Source organism: Rana temporaria, chromosome 4 (assembly GCF_905171775.1).
Source record: "Rana temporaria chromosome 4, aRanTem1.1, whole genome shotgun sequence".
Taxonomy (NCBI): Eukaryota; Metazoa; Chordata; class Amphibia; order Anura; family Ranidae; genus Rana; species Rana temporaria.
The window spans coordinates 367,281,334-367,302,021 of NC_053492.1; positions in this window are offsets into that span (position 1 = coordinate 367,281,334).

A 20,688-nucleotide genomic window follows, 5' to 3' on the forward strand; every position below is an offset into this window, starting at 1 on the left:
AGGATCAGAGCTTGCCATATAGAAGTAATTGCAAAATGTAGGTTTGGTGAAAGATAAAAGTAACTAAATGAAAGCATCTTCTAAGCAATGTGTGCGATTTATGCTCTCCAATATCTGTGTGCTGATGAGTCTACATTTTTTTTTGGTTTATTTCAGGGGAAAGAAGTCGCCAGCATTTGGAGGAGGCAGAGAGGGCCAGACAAGGCCAAAATCTGCCATCTCAACATGTGGAGGAGGAGGAGGATGTGGAAGGAGAAGAGGATGTGGAAGGAGAAGAGGATGTGGAAGGAGAAGAGGATGTGGAAGGAGAGGAGGATGTGGAAGGAGAGGAGGATGTGGAAGGAGAGGAGGAAGGAAGAAAGGAGGAAGGAAGAGAGGAGGAAGAAGTAATTTTGGACTTAGAAGTCATAGCAGATGAAGGGCAAGTGGCGGAACAACAATTTGGCGAATTGAAAGAAGGTGGATTGATGGATGAAGGAGGAGTCCAAGATGATGGGGAAGTGGTGGAAGAAGGAGGAGTGATTGAAGATGATGGGGAGGTGGTGGAAGAAGGAGGAGTGATAGAAGATGTCGAAGAGGTGGAAAGGAGAAGCCCATCAGGTCAGTGTCACCCTAGCTTGATTCAAAAAAACATATGTAGATAGGCCTCATCGAAAAATAAAGTTGTAAATGCCTTTTTTTTTGTTGGTTTTAGGGGAGGAGGATGGTGTGCCAATATTTTCACGTGCAAGTGCTGCTATAATTATTCAGCAGGTAATGGAGTGCAGCACTGAAATGCACAATATGCGTGAAAGGATGTTTCTCATGGAACAGAATGTAACAAATGTGCTTTTGGAATGCAGCACGGAAATGGACAATATGCGGCAAAGAATGATGGTGATCGAATCTAATTTTAAGAACATTATTGACATGATGGGCCGTGTCAAAGACTGAAACACCCCCCGCCCATCCCCCGCCCCCACAAACATTTTTACAGTTTGAATAATGAATACGCCAAAATTTGAAGATACACACACAGTGTGCCAACATGTGCTATCTGCCATCACAGAATATCTAGTGTCTGTGCTTTGTGGGTCCAACCCCCTCCTCCATCCTCAAGTAGTTGAGAGGAAGGGTTTGCTCCCACAAAACACAGACATTGATCACCCATGATGTCAGATAGCACATGTGGCCATTTGTCTGTTGAACCAATGACATTTGGCGAGTTTGCACTGAATGTGTGTATCTTCCAATTTTGGCGTGTTCCAGTGTGAAAGCACACCATGACTGACTGCTGTTGTGAGTTTTTAGATTTTTGGAATTGGATTTTGTTACTTTTTGACCATGTTTAACATTTTGGGATACTAAAAAGTTTAGACCATAAAGAATAAACAACGGTAAAAAATTTTAAAAATATATATATAGAATTATAAATCTCTCTAATCACTGAATTTAGTGAAGTAGAGATTTGACTCCAAATTCTCACCTAAAAATTTTGTTTTAGAAAAACACACCAAAAACAAAAAAAATGTAAAAAAAATTATTGTTTTTTGTGCATAAAAAATATGCACAAAAAAAAAATTAAGGCGCTAAACACCCCACCAAATATAATCTATATATATATATATATATATGTAAACAATAAATCTAACTATATTTGAGAAAAAAAAAAGTTAACTTGTTAATAAATGTATAATCTGCATAATATTTTTGGTTGAATTACCTGAAAAAAAAAAAAAAATTAAAAAAAATTTTTTTTACTCCTAAGTACAAAAGCAGGGAGTAATGAAAAAAATATAAAATAATTTTTGGGGTCATGAACAAGCAAAAATTAAAATACTTGACCTCAAAATTTACAAATGGAGTTGCTTCTTATTTCTAGACTCAATACCCTGTTTGTAGATGAGTGAATACTGTGCAAAATGTGGTTAGTTACTAAAAGTGGAGAAATCAATTATGCATTACAATTGAAGAAGTTAGCTAGAGAACCAGGAAGACAGAGAAAAAGAGAAAAAGCATTAATGACAAACAACTGTATAAAGTCCAATGGTCTAATTATTTATTATTTGAGAGAATATTCCTTTCTTTGGGGGCCGAATTAGAAAGAAATATGATCTGGCATAGCAATGGCCCCCCGACCCATGAAGTACTCAACATATTTGTCGCGTACCTCACGAGCTGATTGGGGGGCCAAGCCAGCGCGACCAGTGTCCAGCCCGGGAAGGGGATCTGAGGGTAGTCTTGCCTCAGAACCGATGTCGGGTAGGTACGTCTGGGAGTGCCTGCGTAAAAAGTTGTGCAAAATGCAGCAGGCAAATACAACGGTGTCCAATTTATATTCCGCCAGATGTATCGATGTCCTGAACAGGCGGAACCGGTTGGTGAGTATCCCAAAGGCATTCTCGACTACCCTCCGAGCCCTGGCCAACCGAAAATTAAACACACTCCTCTCTGAGGTGAGGGTCCTCTGGGGAAAAGGCCGCATGAGGTGAGGACCAAGCCCGAAAGCCTCGTCCGCTAGGAACACAAACGGAAGTCCTTCCACATTATCTTCATCTGGTGGCAATGCCAGACCACCAGCTTGGAGACGATCATAGAAATCAGTCCGTGCGAACACTCCCCATCAGACATCCGGCCGTTCTTCCCCACGTCCACATATAGAAACTCATACTGTGCCGACACCACCGCCATCAACACAATACTATGATAACCCTTGTAATTATAATAGTAGGACCCCGAGCGGGGTGGGGGCACAATGCGGACGTGTTTCCCATCTATTGCTCCACCGCAGTTTGGAAAATCCCACCGCTGGGCAAATTGGGAAGCCACAGACTGCCATTCCTGTGGTGTGGAGGGTAGCTGTGGGGACAAACAAAAAAAGAGATTTAGTACTTTGGAACAAAAACATCCTACAAGCATCCTTGTGACAGTTCACAGTATTAAAATTGCATTAGAAAAATGTGCATGGAGAATTTGGGAAATGAAATATATAGGGCCACTTCATTAAGAGACTCCACAGCCCTCTGATGGGGACAATAAAAGTTTGAAGGGGGGGGGGGGGGACACAAAAACCAAAAAGTCCTGTTAGAAAAAATGGCAAGGTGGGTTTGTCCCTAGGATAGCATGCTGGACAGGTTAATATTGGGTAAGGGACAAATATGCAGGTAGGCCAAGAATAAAACATGTAAAGCTGATATCAACATGCATAGGGAGAAAAGGTAACGTTAGTTAAACACACAGCATATCTGGGAAAATAAAAAAAAAGTTAGTTGGCCACATTATTAGAGCCAGGAAACTTACCTTAATATACTCCTCATGCATAACTTTGATGATGGCAGCACACGTGTCCGGTATGATGACCCCAAGCGCCTGCGGAGAGATGCCTGTCGAGAACTTGAGGTCCTGCAGGCTCCTCCCAGTCGCCAGGTACCGCAACGTGGCAATAAGCCTCTGCTCGGCCGTGATGGCTTGGCGCATCACAGTGTCCTGCCTCGTGATATAGGGGGACAGAAGATCCAGCAGACGGTTGAATACGGGGTCCGTCATGCGGAGAAAATTCCTAAAGTCATTAGGATTATTCTCCTGGAGTTCCCTAAGCAGAGGCATATGTGAGAACTGGTCACGCTGGCGCAACCAATTCTTGGTCCAGAAACGCCTCCGCCCCCTGTTTCTGGCCAAAGTACTGGACAAATGAACATATCCAGCAGCCATCCCATAAACAGCACCAACTCGCGAAAATTGACGCTGCTGCTCCATCATGGCTTCAAACCGGCCGGCTGGTCAGTCAAGAACACACTGAAACAGAAAGCACTCGCAAATCCAGCACTACCTGCGACAAACGCGTGACAAACAGATACGAGCGCACAGGATGCAACTGCTAAAGCAGAAACAACCTGCTTGCCTATAGCCGAATGACAACTACGTTACCGCAAGCACACGCACTGAACCCGTGAATACACGCTGTCAAAGCCTGGAGACCGAGAAGCGCGAATCAGCTCTAACCAAACCTTCACTAACACGAGCAAACCCGTAACTAGCAAAAGAGGAACAGAGGGCGGCGCCATTAAGTTTGGTCTTCCCCTTTATAGTGACGTCGTACGTAGTTTACGTGCACGCGTTCCGGTACGACGGGAATTTGGTCCGCTGGTGTGTACACGCCAGCGGAACAAAACACAAATCAGCCTTGTACGCCGGAAACTGTCGGGCAGACAGTTTCCAGCGCACAGATCCGGTCGTGAGTACAAGGCCTTAAGTGGTGTGCTTCTAGCTCACCACAAATCAATCTCCAGTCTCACATAGATGGAACAATGAAATAAATGCTAGAGTCACCTAGTGGTTTCTAATGCTTCAACATAGTTTTGCTGTGAAACAAAAGGCTGAAAACAGGGGAATGCCAATGCCCTGTCTAAGACACACTGCTTGGCGATTAAATTCAATCCCAAAGGTCTAAGCATAGTGAAGGGTGGAGTGTGTGACAAATGACCTCAAATCGTTGCCAGGGTAATAATGGACAGAATTTATGTGACCCCAGGTTGGGAAGGTTTTTGGAAGCATTGTGGACACACTAAAATAAAAAATATGAGATTTTGCATACTTTCACTCCTGGAGTAAAGGTATCCCAATAGAAATGTTAATATTGGTATTTACAGCTAATTATTGGTTGATCTTTGTGTGTTCATATATTCCAGACTGGTAAGTATAGTTGAAATCTGCACCAGTTATGATCCCCTACAGCTCTTTTCAGCATATGAAATGTGTCAAAGGTTATGGTAAAGAATCTGTAGACTGGATTGATTATTATATGTAATAAACAGGGTAAGTCATATTGTTGAATATGTTACTTAAATAGATATTAGGTGTTAAATATGTTATAAAATTATGGATTTACTGTGTTTCCCTGAAAGCCTGGGTCTTTTATATTAATTTTGTAAAAAAAAAGAAACAGTAGGGCTTATTTTTGGGGTAGGGCTTACCATGTAATGTGATGTCTTCTCTCCCCCTCTCCCTCCCTGCCTGTCAGGAATCCCCAGTGTGAACCGATTTAAAATGCTTGTAAAATCTTATAATCCACTCTATTACAGTATTATATAATGTGCAATGTGTGTTTCTGTAATATAAATGTGCCAAATACCTTCGTTATAGCGCCGCTCGGTACTTCCATGACCTTCTGGAGCTCTTTTCCCTGCTTCAAGCACTGCAGGGGGGGGGGGGTATATCGAAGGTAATTGTCACAATTATAGTACAGAAAAACACACACATTGTACATTATATACTCCAGAAATAGAGTGGATTATAAGATTTTACAAGCATTTTAAACTAGGGCTTATTTTCAGGTAGGGTTTATATTGCAGCTCTCCTGGTAAATAACGCTAGGTCTTATTTTCGGGGATACACGGTATAACATTTTAGATTATCAGTCTACTTTTATCTCCTGAATATATAGGTTGTTGAACTGCTATGAGAGCTTTTTGTCGGGAATCCCAGCCATGTGTACGCTCCATTGCAGTTTTTCCGATGGGAAAACTTCCGGCCAAAAAAAACTGATCAGGATCCCTTTTTTTCCCATCAGGCAAAAATCAAAGCGGGAAAACCAGTCATCTGTATAGTTTTCCGATGGGCAGAAAACCGCGCATACTCAGAATCACGTATGAGCCGGGAGCGCTCTTTCTGGTAAAACTATTGCATAGTTTAATGCAGCGGATGAAAAGCACGAATCGTCTCTCACCAAGCTTTTACTAACATGAAGATTAGCAAAAGCAGCCCAAACGGTGGCGCCATTGGAATGGAACTTCCCCTTTATAGTGCAGTTGTACGTCACCGTGCTTTGGACGGGCAGACTTTTGTCTAAGCGTCTGTATGCAAGTCAGGCTGAGACTGTGTTGCCAACCGTCCGTTAAATTACGGACAGTCCGTAATTTGAGCCCGTTTTCGGGCTGTACGTTAAAGTCCGTTATATGGCCAGCAGTGCCCGTAAAAATGATGGCCGCGGGCAGCTCTTGCAACTGCGCATGCAGGAGAAAGCCCTTCCCATCACACAGCACTCTGTATAGAGCAGCCAGGGAGGCAGGGACTGTACCGTCTGCAGGGATCCGGAGGAAGCCTATTCTCACATCAGTCAGTCATGTCTGAAGGCGTGGCTACACGTCCTTTGTTCTGTGATTGGGTAAAATGTTTTAAGGGGGCGTGTGTTTAGGTGGCAGCCCCTGGCTGGGACAGGTCGTGTCTTCCTTGTAGTTGGTTCATGCTGCTGTGTCCTGGGGCTGATCGGGGTTGTGGGAGCCCAGGGGGAAGGAGAATCACCTGAGATCTGGGGATCAGTACAGGTACCTACAGCACTGACACTCCATAGTATGGGACAGTTGGGAGCTTTAGTGGCATGACCTGAAGGTTTAGGAGTTCCTGTGTACCCCAATTGACTCCAAAAACCCTTTACAGTGATTAGAAAATCCTAATATTCTATGCAAAAAGTATCCCTGGTTGGTGTCGCTAATCTGAGCTTTAGTATTGCTGGGGGGATGGTAAAGGCACATGATTTGCCTAAAATATGAATAAAAAAAGTGTGCTAAAAGGTGTCTATTTTTTCTTTTACATAAAGTTAGGTTTTGATTTATTAGAGAACAAAAGCCTGGTGTTTTGTGGAACGCATGTTCATGAGAATGTTGTAGCATTCACTTACATTCCTTCCAGTGTTGCCAACCATCCGTTAATTCACGGACAGCACGTAAATTTAACCCCCTTTTCAGGGTGTCCGTTATGGGCATTGGGTGCCCGTAAAAAAGATGGCCGCGAGCCGACCATGCAACAGCGCATGCGCCGTTCCGAAGCCGCTCGGCTCAGGAAAGCTTGTATCTGCTCGGCCATGCGGGGCATGCACAGTAACGTAATGGCATCGCCCAGCGCCATTTTTAAATAGATGATCAAGTCAGGCAGGAGGTGGTGGGGGCAGGAAGTGGTGGTGGGAGCAGGAGGTGATGGCGGCAAGAGCTGGCAGGAGGTGGTGGGAGCAGTAGGTGATGGCGGCAAGAGTTGGCAGGAGGTGGTGGTGGTGGGGGCATGAGGTGATTGCGGCAAGAGCTGGCAGGAGGTGATGGCGGCAAGAGCTGGCAGGAGGTGGTGGAGGCAGGAGGTGATGGTGGCAAGAGCTGGCAGGAGGTGATGGTGAGGGCAGGAGGTGGTAGGGGCAGGAGGTGATGGTGGCAAGATCTGAGAGGAGCCGATTAGGAGGTAATGGTGGCAAGAGCTGGCATGGGGTGATGGTGGCAAGAGCTGGCAGGGGGTGATGGTGGTAGGGGCAGGAGGTGGGGGTGGTGGGAGCAGGTGGTGGTGGGGGCAGGAAGTGATGGTGGCAAGGGCTGGCAGGAGGTGGTGGTGGTGGTGGGGGCAGGAGGTGATGGTGGCAAGAGCTGGCATGGGGTGATGGTGGCAAGAGCTGGCAGGGGGTGATGGTGGTAGGGGCAGGAGGTGGGGGTGGTGGGAGCAGGTGGTGGTGGGGGCAGGAGGTGATGGTGACAAGGGCTGGCAGGAGGTGGTGGTGGCAGAAGGTGGTGGTGGGGGCAGGAGGTGATGGCAGAAGGTGGTGGGTGCAGATGGTGGTGGGGGCAGGAGGTGATGGTGGCAAGAGCTGGCAGGGGGTGATGGTAGGGGCAGGAGGTGATGGTGGCAAGAGCTGGCAGGGGTGATGGTAGGGGCAGGAGCTAGCAAGAGGTGATGGTGGCAAGAGCTGGCAGGGGGTGATGGTGGTAGGGGCAGGAGGTGATGGTGGCAGGAGCTGATTGTGGCAGGAGGTGGGGGTGGTGGGTGCAGGTGGTGGGGGAAGGAGGTGATGGTGGCAAGAGCTGGCAGGAGGTGGTGGGGGCAGGAGGTGATGGTGGCAAGAGCTGGCAGGAGGTAATGGTGGCAGGGGGTGATGGTGGGGGCAGGAGCTGGCAGGAGGTGATGGTGGCGGCAGGAGGTGATGGTGGCGGCAGGAGCTGGCCGGAGGTGATGGTGACGGCAGGAGGTAATGGTGGCGGCAGGAGCTGGCCGGAGATGATGGTGGCAGGAGCTAGCAAGAGGTGATGGTGGCAAGAGCTGGCAGGGGGTGATGGTGGTAGGGGCAGGAGGTGATGGTGGCAGGAGCTGATTGTGGCAGGAGGTGGGGGTGGTGGGTGCAGGTGGTGGGGGAAGGAGGTGATGGTGGCAAGAGCTGGCAGGAGGTGGTGGGGGCAGGAGGTGATGGTGGCAAGAGCTGGCAGGAGGTAATGGTGGCAGGGGGGTGATGGTGGGGGCAGGAGCTGGCAGGAGGTGATGGTGGCGGCAGGAGGTGATGGTGGCGGCAGGAGGTGATGGTGGCGGCAGGAGCTGGCCGGAGGTGATGGTGACGGCAGGAGGTAATGGTGGCGGCAGGAGCTGGCCGGAGGTGATGGTGGCGGCAGGAGGTGATGATGGCGGCAGGAGGTGATGATGGCGGCAGGAGGTGGTGATGGTGGCAAGAGCTGACAGCTGGTGGTGGCAGAAGATTGTGGCAGGACGTGGTGGTGGTGGAGGTGATGGCAGGAGCTGGTGGGTGCAGGTGGTGGGGGCAGGAGGTGATGGTAGCAAGAGCTGGCAGGAGGTGATGGTAGCAGGAGCTGGTGGGGGCAGAAGGTGATGGGGAACAGAAACCGATGGACTATTATAGCGAAAATAACAGAAATATTTTTTTTTTACCTTTTAATATGTACCTTAAATAATATTGCTATTTGCATGTGTACTTGTTTGTAGCCTAAATACTGAAATTTGCATTTAAAACTGTAATTTTGTAACTTTTGTAAAATGTCCGTAAAAATTTGCCTGTGCCAGTAAATTTTGGGTGTTGTGCCAGTAAATTTCAATCTGGCAGGTTGGCAACACTGGGCTGAGAGGAATTCTGTCTGGAAAACCGTTGGTTTATTATCCGACGGAAAACCTGCTCATGTGTACGAGGCATCAGTGTGTATCTGCCTGCCCCTACAAGTCTGTGATTGCAATGTTTTACAGGCTCCAAGTAAAAAAATTATAAATGCACATTCTTTAAGCTGCAAAAAGATGTGCATTTACTGTATTATTATTATTATTATTTTTTTAAAGTTTAACTTATCCTTTAAGCCAATTATATCACCATGTGTCAGCCAATGTGACCTGGAATATATCATGTTGCTTGTCAGACTAAACCTGCAATAACTGCAACCTTGGCAGAAAAACCTGCCTAGATTCCTACAGCACTTTAAATTATTAGTAGTAAAAATAAGTTGCGCTAATTGATTCCTCAAAAAAGGTGCCTTCTTTAGGTGATTGATGGTTTATTTGAGATAACCTTCAACAGTTTATCATCACTCAGTAAATACGATTGTGCTTTTGAATAATGGAGTACTTTTTGTCTATCTATGGGAAGTTCAAACTGTTCTTTGGCTCTTTTGTAAGATTTTCTTAGAACTTGTCTTTATGGCCTTTGCATTGCAATCTCTGACTCACATATTTGGCTTCCCTTTTATCTCTGGTACATTTTCTGTGTATTTGTAGGTATTGGCCCATGGGAATCCCTCATTTGAGGGGGTTGGGTGGCAAGTTAGCGTACAATGGGGCACAGGTTGTACCCATCATCAAGTCAGTCAATTAATTTTAAAACTCTTTGTACATCCCTTTCATGGAGAAAAGATAAGCATAAGGTCCTAATTTTCAGGCCAGTTAACATGGTTTCTTAAGACACAGTCATATCCTCCAAAACAGAAACAAAATGTGGAGTATCCTACACAAAGGAAGGTAGAGAACAAACATGCAGCTGTATAATTGTATCACTTTAAAACATGGGACAAACAGTACAGTTACTAAACAATTCAATACAGCTTGTTAGAGCTTACAGTCTAGAAGGGAGGGCAGGGGCGTATCTAGGGTATGGGAGCCATGGTAAGTGCCATGGGCGCCATATGAAGTGGGTGCTGGTGAGTGGCTGGGCAGCAATGCACTTACCAGGGTCTGATGGTCTCTTCTTCCCTCCAGGCTCCTGAGCATAGGCTGGATCTTATTTTCAGCACCGTTGCTAATGGACAATGGCACCGCTGCAAGTGGGACTATTTCTCATTTCTTACTCCTGTGAGTGCAATCACTGGTCGCAGAGTAAGCGGGCAGCTGTATTTCCCGATGCTACCTCTATAGTTCTGGCTACAGCAGCCCTGACAGCTGAATATCACTCCTCCGCCTGCTGTCAGGGATGCTATAGCCAGGACAATAGCGGTGGCATCGGGCCGGTGTCTTTCTCGACAGGACACCTGGACTGTGGACTCAGTCAGGAGGTGTCTCCTCCCAGGCCTTCTGACTCAAGGTCCTATCAGTGTGTAGCGCCCCCTTACTTTCTGTATGGGCACTACGCTAAAGTTAGTGGGGAATGGGAGAGTTAGTTTTCTCCCATTCACAATTTACTAAATTGGGACTTTCTGTCATTCCAGAAATGTCCACTGGGTCTGCCTGTACTCCAGGGATGCGGTGCCATCCCTGGCCAGCAGTTGGCACCAGAGGGGTTCTGGCAGAGCAAGTTTTCCCCAGCAGCCAATCAGAGGAGTTTTTCCCTCGCGGGGCATGCTGGGGGAGAGTATATCTGTGACAGGTGTCATGTGCTCAAAAATGTTCGCGGGGTCCCGGTTCCAGGTGCAGCATCCACCTTCAGGGTGCGCGCATCCATGGACCCCGCCGGCGTGGCCCACCTGGCCAAAATTGCAAGCTACACCGAACCTCATTCGGAGGAAAAAGGGGACTCCAGTGACTTACTGGATCTCCGGTTCTATTGAGAGGATCCCAGGCTGGGTACCGTTCTATTGGGGGGTCGGCTTGAGGGGAACCTGGAGGCAGGTTGCCCAACAGGGCTTGAACTAACCAATCGGGGATCTGGTGACCAGAATGCTGACAGGTACGCTTTGCTGTCATCCGGTGACCTATGCTAAAACTTACTGGGAGGATTTGCTCCATTTATCCATTCAGCTCACCTAAAGTAATTGTCCTGTGGCAGAGGCCCTAGAGCCAGGTCTGTGAGAGAGATATGTTCCTCCCAGAAATCTAAAGTGACACCTCGGCTGCCATGCTTGTGATAGGGGTCTGTCCGGGGGCACTTCACCCACTCAGAAAGAGTGGCGACGAATCATAATTTGATACTACTGAGAGCAGAACTGTTCGGTTCATATTCAGGCCTGATACTGCAAGGATCTCCCTTTCTCTTCATCAACCCGTTCTTCCTATTTGATGTTGATGTTGGCCGTGTTGGCCTGGAAATTGAGCATTGGAAAAACCTTTATTCACTGTCTGGACCTTCGCTCACTACTTTGTTTCTACAACTGCACCCCTGGGCCACATCAAGGTAACTTAATATGCCGATCCCAACAACAAATCAGCGGCTCCTTCGGGGGTAGCGCTACAAGTGCAAAAACAGAGCCCAGCCACCTGCCCAGCAGGAGGGACGGCTGTACTGCCAGTGCCGTATGCTGAGACTGATCCTCTTGATTAAGAGGCAGGCACATTTTTCATGCTTTCCCCTCTCCCTGCAGGCCATGGCTCCTTTGTAGTCTAAATCATATTTTTTGGGCCCCATGAGATCAAACACAGGGGCCCAGGAGGCTGTAAAATGGATGGATTTTTTTTTCTAATTTGGCTTGCTGGAATATCAACTCCTCCCCGCTTGTATGTAGTTAATGGCAATAAAGACTCTCCCATTCCATCTGGGCAGATTGGCAGGGCACAAAGAAGGAGGAGGAACATCAGTTTCTCCCTCTCCTCTGTGACAGCTAAAGCCATAAGTTATGAAGATTTCATCACTTCCAGTATCGGTTCTGCATTTACCTGGCTGGTACCAGCTAAGAAAGCAGCCAATAAGCCTTGGAGGGCAGAGGAGGGATCAATGGGTCTAATAAACCCCAGATTTCTCCATATAAAGAGGATATATCACTACCCAAGGTATCACAAGGGATGATAAATATCACTTGAAGACAGCTGAATTATTTTTTGAGGTTGGAGCAGGGCCAGGGATGGGCCCAGGGGTGGGGTCAGGTAGGCTGTTGGTGGCCCCATGATATCTAACCTGGTCTCTGATAAGGGGGTAGTGGGGGCACAGACTCTGGCAGTGGCTGGGTTTGTGCAGCACTGCAGCAGGCAGGGAGAGAGGGTGTCCTCTTGTATATCAGTGCAGTCATCATTCTCAGTCACATGGAGGTGGTGAAATGCTCACACATACTGTGGAGGGAGGGCTGGTCATATAAAGTAAAAGGCTCTGTGCTGTTACAGGGCTGCCACAGCTGACCTGAACCCTGTCTAGAAATACTTATTGTCTGGCACACTGCTTTAAGGGGGAACTCTGCAGAATCTGGGGTAAAGGGGAACGCAGATGTAAGTGGGATCTCTGGACTCTGTGATAACCGATACCCCCTCACATCAGAGGCCCCCCTACATCCCAGTCCGCAGAGATCCCCTTTGTGTTAGGGTCCCCCCCCTTACAGTGTATATAAAGATGACGCCAGAGTCCACAGCATTCTTTAGATCAGATTTTCCAGTGTGAAGGGGAACTCTGTGGATTCCGATGTAAGGAGGGCTCTCTGGGAACTCTAAGGGGGGAACTGTGATATAAGATGTAACGCTATTGACTCTGTAGTAAGGGGTAATTAAAACGCTTGACTTGTAGTTTTGTTAGCTGTTTTTTCTGTTATGGTTATCTGAAAGATGGGTTTCAAATGTTTTGACAGGGGCGCAGTTTCAGTGCTTGCCATAAGTGCCATTTTAACTAGATGGGTCAAGTAGAACAAGAGGTAACTGTTAGGTCACCTGAGGCCAGGTGACAGATGCACACTGTAGGGACCCTATGGCTGACTGCTGCAGATGGAACTTTAGGTGGTTAAGGAAGGATGTCCACTGGAGCACCAACACGAATCCCACAGGGAGCTAGAGCCTAAGATTCCTCAGGGCGCGGAGTCTAAGAGCCAGCAGGTGTTCACCAAAGCCTCTAGTGGTGAGGATGGACTATGCTGCAACTGGCTCCAGGTCACGGCCCCCAGAGTCTCCCAGCTAACGTTAACAGTAGGCTACAGGAGGATAGAGAGGAAGCAGCAGCCCAGGATAACAAGAGATAGTAAGGGGATAAGCCAAAGTTCGGGGCGACTAGCAGACAAGCAGACAAGGATAAACATAGAACATGCCAAAGGTCAGGATCACAAGCAGGCAGGTATAGTCGAAAACAAGCCAAGATCGGTAACTGGAATCAGACGTAGAAAGCACAGCAAGTCACGAAAGCTAACACACAATGTTGATCAGCAGGGCTGGCTTGCATTGCACAGATTAATATAGAGTTCTCTGATAGGGCCTGGGGTGGAGCCATGATTTGAGGAGAGATTACTTAAAGCGGAGCTGAAAAAAAATATTAAAAGCCAGCAGCTACAAATACTGCAGCTGCTGACTTTTAATATTAGGACACTTACCTGTCCTGGAGTGCAGCGCCATCCGCAGCAGAGGACGAGCGATCGCTCATCACTTTGCTGCCCCTCCCACCATCCTCGGTGAGGGAACCAGGAAGTGAAGCGCTCTGGCTTCACTGCCTGGTTCCCTACGGTGCATGCACGAGTCGCGCTACGCCTGCCGATTGGCTCCCGCTGTGTACTGGGAGACGAGTGTTCCCAGAACACAACGGGGGGGGGTGATGTCATGCCTGCAGTCTGCCCGAGACTGTGTGGCCGGAAGTGGGTGCAAATACCTGTCTTTAGACAGGTATCTGCACCCCCCTCCCACCTGAAAGGTGTCAAATGTGACACCGGAGGGGGGGAGGGTTCCGATCAGCGGGAGTTCCACTTTAGGGTGGAGCTCCGCTTTAAGCAGCCAGGTGAGAGTGGCTGGCCTCTAAAGGTGAACGCATGGAGGAGAGGTAAGCTGACAGACAAGAATTACTGCATATCCATGACAGTAACAGCTGTGGGGGAATGATCAGATGGAGAAAAGGAAAATAAAGTTGTTAGGTGTGGGTAGGATAGGCTTCTCTGAAAAAGAGGATTTTCAGGGATTTCACGGAGCCTCCACAATACCCGTCCCAGCCGCCGGTCAGCGCTGTACACATTCAGTGCAGACAGGACTGTTACAGGACCCAGATCTTCACCATCAGCCCGTGATGTACACACTTCACCAGGACTAATGTGGATGAAACACATTTAACCCTTGACATGCCTGATTATCTCTACTCAAATGTGAGTGTTTTTAATCCCTTTATATTAAAGATGTTTTAAATTTGCTGCACTTAGAGGGCGCCATTCTCTTTCTTCTTGTTTGTTCTCAAAGCCTCTTCTAGCTTTTTGGACTGGCAGCCATCTACTAACTCAAGCAACTGTATACCTCCTTACATGGACTATATACCATAAATGGATTCATTGATTTTCACCCCTTCCCTGCCCATCCACTTTTCAGTTTCCATTTATATATTTTATTGTTCTTTTTAGGCAGCTATATCCAGAGTGCACCATATCAACCCATTGTTTTTTGATCAAAAAACCCCAAATCCCTCAGATAAAATGTAAAACGGTGCATCACTATGAATCAAGTCCACATATCAATAAACACCCTCCGTGGGATCTTCAGTGCAGATATATGAATAAAAACATGCAGAAATCTTTGTGACAATGTAACAACTCCACCAATACTGAAAGGTGGCCGCTCAACTCACAACATGGACCCTGTAATTATAAAGGGTCAGATACACCTCCCCTTTCGGGCACACAAGGATGGTACAAGGTGAGTCCTGGCCACTCCAAAGGATTATGAATATGGTAATTCACAAGAGGTAGATCGTTCCCAGATTTCATATGAGTCATGTAATAACAAAGAGTAGAACCATAGTGCTCTCTGTAATGTAAAGGTATTTAATAGTAAAAAAATCTAGTTCACGTACAGACTTCCGCTAAAGAAATCCCCGCCCTTAGGGACGTAGCGCGTACGGAAGTCAGGAAGCGTTGTGACGTCACCCGCGGCCATCGCGCATCACTGTTTGTACACACGCCATTCATTCATCCCCCCCGTTTCTTTTATATGTTTTGCAGAGTTGCTGGACACACTCTGAGAATGCATCTTTTTAAATCACCTCCTTACCGTAGTTCAACTTTGTTTTTACCTAAAGACTGACTAATCAAATGACATTATTACAAACTAAGGGCATTGCCTCCTGGGGCACCAGATACCCAATTAACCTTCATATGTTTGCTCTCTGTTTCATTTAGGCCTTTAAAACAGTATTTTATTTTTGCTCTCCACTGTGATAGAATCGGACAGGGCCTACACGTGATGTCTTTATGCTATCTGACTTCTGGAACACCAGTCATTTGGAGATTGCCTGCTCGGGAAACTGCTCTGTGCATTTTTTAATGCGATTTTACTGTGGAAACTATGTCCGTGCACTTCTATTATTACAGATGCAGATTTTTTTAACATATTGCGCTATGAGATGTAATTTTCTTGCTTTGCATTACATTGCTGGGAGAGTTTGCAGCAAGGGAATGAGGAGTGACAGGAAGACATCCTGGTTATTTAAAATGCTCTGTTGACCATTTAATATGATCCACACTATCTGGTAGCATGACAACCTTATTTTATATCACAGGTGATATCCCTGTGGTGATCAGCATTGGATGTAACAACTATCTATTTCTTGGATTGCTTATATTTATTGGATTCACTTCCACTTGGATATGGGACTATGCACCTTATATTTTTTGGGATGTTGCACACAAATTACCTAGTTTTTAGATTTTTTAATTTATGAATTAGGACTTATTATTTATTTATAGGATTTTAATATAGTTTTTTCAACACACAAATTTTCTTATGTTGGTGTATTTTTATTAAATGTAAAATTTGCATTTATTTTACATTTTTGCACTTTATGAATTGAGATTTGTATCATTAATTTATATTAAAGTTTTATGCACATTAAGGACGGTATAGTTTCTGTTATGTTGTATTAATTTAGCGCCACATTATTTTAATTATTTATGCACTAATTTGGTATTACAGATTTTGGTGTAGGCTTTATTTAGTTGTTAAAATCTTCCCTTGCCCAGAATTATTTTTTGTTTTTCTATAAAAAATCTACATATACTTGTAACACCTTTATTGACATCTTAACCTTGACGTTGTGGATTCTTATGAGCCTATTTCAGGTTCTGTGCTGATTTGTACAGCGCTTTGAAACTAAAGTAAAGTAGACATTTCATATTGTATTTGTTTTTTGTTTTTGACAGATGTACTATGTATATTGTATAACATATGATATTTTTTTATTGCAGCCACTACTTTGGTTCCTATGTTTTTTGTTGTTCTGACCATTTGTGATTAATAATCAATCTAGTGTATATTTTTCTAGATTGTTTCTTTTATATATAAGCAGGATATATATATCACAATGTGTATATCTCACAATATAATAACAGTCGGATTGAACAAAATTGCAGCATTACATATTTATGAAGGTCCAGAAATACAGTTTGCAATAGTCCACATAATTTCCAATTTTTAAACCATAAACACACTGCCCTCTAGTGTGTCATATATGGTATAAGAACCATAAATATTTCTTCTCACTAAGTAAACAATATAATGCAACCTTTTGATTACAATTAACGTGAATCAAGATTTAAACAGGTAATAATTTATAACCAAATATAGGCCACATTTTTCATTTGTCAACACCTACACACACATACGCATTCTTCATGTGTTCGTGACTGGCTTGGAAAGCCATTTGCACACTTCACAACTTTCTGAAATGAGAAAGAGGAGCATATTGTAGCACAAAAGTATGTAGGCAAACACCACACTCCCAACATGCTCTTAATTACATGGGCCATGAAGAATTAATATGCAAAAAATGATTGGTTAAACAGAATTCACTGCTACTTTTTTTAAATATGGGCTTTTCATAATATTAAATACAATAATTTAGAGATTGGGTGAAAGCTTTCTTTATTTATTTACTTTTGATAAATAGTACAATTTAAATAGAGGTCCGTACAGTAAGCCAAAACAAAGGTATAATTAAGAAGGAAAGAGGGACTGAGAGACTTGGTCCCAAAGAAGGGACAGTCCCTAATGAGGGATAGTTGGGAGCTATGTAACTGGGTTCTGCTGTGCCTCTATCTTTAAAGATATAATAATATCTTTTAACCCCCTCAGCGGTATTCCCGAGTCTGGCTCGGGGGGGAATTTCAGCACCAAAAGCGGTAACCCCCGAGCCAGACTCGTGACCTCCTTGCAGTGTCCACAGGCAGAGTTACTTACCTTGTCCCTGGATCCTGCGATGCCTCCCTGTTGTGTGATCGAGCGGTGTCCTCCTCGCTCGATTCACAGTGCTGAGTGCCGCCGAGCCCTGTTCCCTGCAACGTTACGACGCACGGGGGCGGAGATCGGCACCAAATTTAAAAAAGTAAATAAACACAATACATACAGTATACTGTAATCTTATAGATCTTATAGATTACAGTACTGTATGAAAAAAATATGCATCCCCTTTGTCCCTAGTGGTCTGCCCAGTGTCGTACACGCACTTGTATATAATAGAAACTGTTCTTTCTGCCTGGAAACTGGAGATTGTCCATAGCAACCAAAAAGTGTCCCTTTATGTCAAAAGTGGTTTTAAACCAGCTTAAAAACAGCAATAATAAATTGGAATCACTTGCAGAATTGAGCGATAGTGATTTGTGGGGAAATTCGTCATCAAAAAATTAAAAGTAATAATTTTTATTATTATATTATTTGTTATAATTATTTATATGTATTTATTATATTATAATTTATGATTTTGTGTTTCAAATTTTATTATACCCAGGATGTCTACTAGACTCTTGTTTGGGCAGATTTAAGTGAGTTATTCCTAAGAATTTCAGGCCTACAATATAAAACGCCAAATTGCCATGCAAAATAATGGTACCGCTTTCAGCACCTAAAATCTGAAATAATCATACCGCCAGGGAGGTTAAGTAATTGGGAGAAAAAGACAACAGGGGCTGATAGCAACTATTTGTATTTCAGTTTACTAAAGAGGGATGCAAACATGACAAACAACTCCTCCAAAAGGAGAGCAGAGAGTATACCATATGATTCCCAATGCAATCTACACGCTGAACAGTTTGCTCATAGGAAAAGGCCTCAAAGACTAGCGGTACTGCCAGATTGAACAAATTATACATTCAAGCATGTGGGTTTGAAATAAGATCCACAGTCTTTTGGAGATCATGCTGAATGATAAAGATTATTGATTTAATACACAAATTTATATGTGGAATTGTTTCCTAGAATCAATTAAACTTTAAAAACAACATAACAAGTATTTATGCATGCCTCAAGTCATCGTATGGATTGGTTTAGAAAACAGCTTACCAAAAAAGACTATATCTGAATAAAAAGACTTTATATAATAAACTTCATATAATATTGTAGTTATAAATAGGATTGTGTACTTGTTTGTATTGTAAGTGAAGCTATCTGAGTGTGGATCGCTAATGTCACAAAAATATACTTTTTTTAATGTGTGTTTGTGTGTATACACAGGTACATCTCAAAAATGTAATATCATTAAAAAAAAATAAGTTTCAGTAATTCAATTCAAAAAGTGAAACTCATTTATTATATACAGTAGATTCATTACACACAGAGCGATATATTTACATTTCTTTATTTTAATTTTGATGATTATGACTCACAGCTAGTGGAAACCCAAAATTCAATATCTCAGAAAATTATAGAAAATTGTAGACTCACAGTATTGCACTTTAATGAGCTTATTAACTCAAAACTCCTGTAAAGGTTTCTTGAGCCTTTAAATGGTCTATCAATCTGGTTTAGTAGGTTACACACTCATAGGAAAGACTGTTGACTTGACAGTTGTCCAGAAGACAGTCATTGACCCTATCCACAAGGAGGGTAAGTCACAAAAGGTCATCGCTAAAGAAGCGGGCTGTTCACAGAGTGCTGTATCCAGGGCTCAAGTCCTGCGGGAACGCGTGGGAACGGAGTTCCTGCACTTTTTTCACAGCAGGAACGCAGTTCCCTTTGCAGGACTAGAGCAGCCGAGCCACCCGAGCCAATCCTTCACTAAGCGGCGATGCCCAGCTCGAGTCACTGTCAGGGGCAGGCGAACCTTAGTAATCCTTTATGTTACTGGCTGCTTCCTGTATATGGATTCATCGGGTAGTGTGCGGGTATTCCGTCACTTCCTCGATGCCGCAATGTCTCCTGGGAGCTTTTGTCATTGTTCCCAGGAGACATTGCGGAGGTCTGCCGTGAGTTATCGCAGGATTTAGAAAGAACCTAAAGTTCTTTTTTTTTGGTGGGGAAGTGGATCTTGGGTGGGAGTTCCCACACTTTTTTCCCCAGGACTTGACCCCTGGCTGTATCCAAGCATATTAATGGAAAGTAGAGTGGAAGGAAAAATTGTGGTAGAAAAAAAGTGCACAAGAAATAGGGATAACCGCAGCTCTGAGAGGATTGTGAAGCAAAGGCCATTCAAGGGATTTGGGGAGATTCACAAGGAGTGGACCATGGCTGGTGTCAGTGCTTCAAGAGCTACAACTGTCACATTCCTTGTGTCAAGTCACTCCTGAACCTGAGGCATCTTACCTGGGCTAAGGAGAATAAGGACTGGACTGTTGCTCAGTGGTCCAAAGTCCTCTTTTCAGATGAAAGTAAATTTTGCATTTTATTTGGAAATCAAGTTCACAGAGTCTGGAGCAAGAGAGGAGAGGCACAGAATCCAAGTTGCATGAGGTCCGCTGTGAAGTTTCCACAGTCAGTAATGATTTTGGGAGCCATCTCATCTGCTGGTGTTGGTTCACTGTGTTTTATCAAGTGCAAAGTCAGCGCATTCTCACCCATTAGCTACTCAAGCTAATATTGATCAACCAGGTATGCCTTTTTTGAGGGTGAGGATGTGATAAAATAAATAAAAATAGAAAAATAGGGTCCAATTTATCTGCATACACTAAGTAGTTGTGATGATATGTACAGCTTTTCTAACACATGTCAAATTTTACAAAACTGTGTTAAGACGTTAGGATTTGTCGTACCTTCCATCAGGAAGGGGTTTTGAAAAAGAAGAACGTCGAGTTCAGAGGGTAGTGATAAATTGGGAGTACTCGGAATGGTCAGGGGTGGGTAGTGGGGTCCCCCAAGGTTCTGTCCTGGGACCAATCCTATTTAATTTATTCATAGACGACCTGGAGGATAGGGTGAACATCTCAGTCTGTATTTGTGGATGATACTAAGCTAAGCAGGGCAATAACTTTGCAAGAAGATGTGAACACATTAATGGGGTGGGCAACTACATGGCAAATGAGGTTTAATGTGGAAAAATGTATTTCTTTATTTTAAAATCTACTCACTGGGGGAGAACCACTGGGGGAATCAAGGATGGAAAAGGACCTGGGGGTCCTAGTAGATGATAGGCTCAGCAATGGCATGCAATGCCAAGCTGCTGATAACAAAGCAAACAGAATATTGGAATGCATTAAAAAGGGGATTACCTCAAGAGATAAAGCAGTAATTCTCCTGCTCTACAAGTCTCTGGTCCGGCCTCACCTGTAGTATGCTGTCCAGTTCTGGACACCAGTCCTCAGGAAGGATGTGCTGGAAATGGAGCGAGTACATAGAAGGGCAACAAAGCTAATAAAGGGTCTGGAGGATATTAGTTATGAGGAAAGGTTGCTAAAA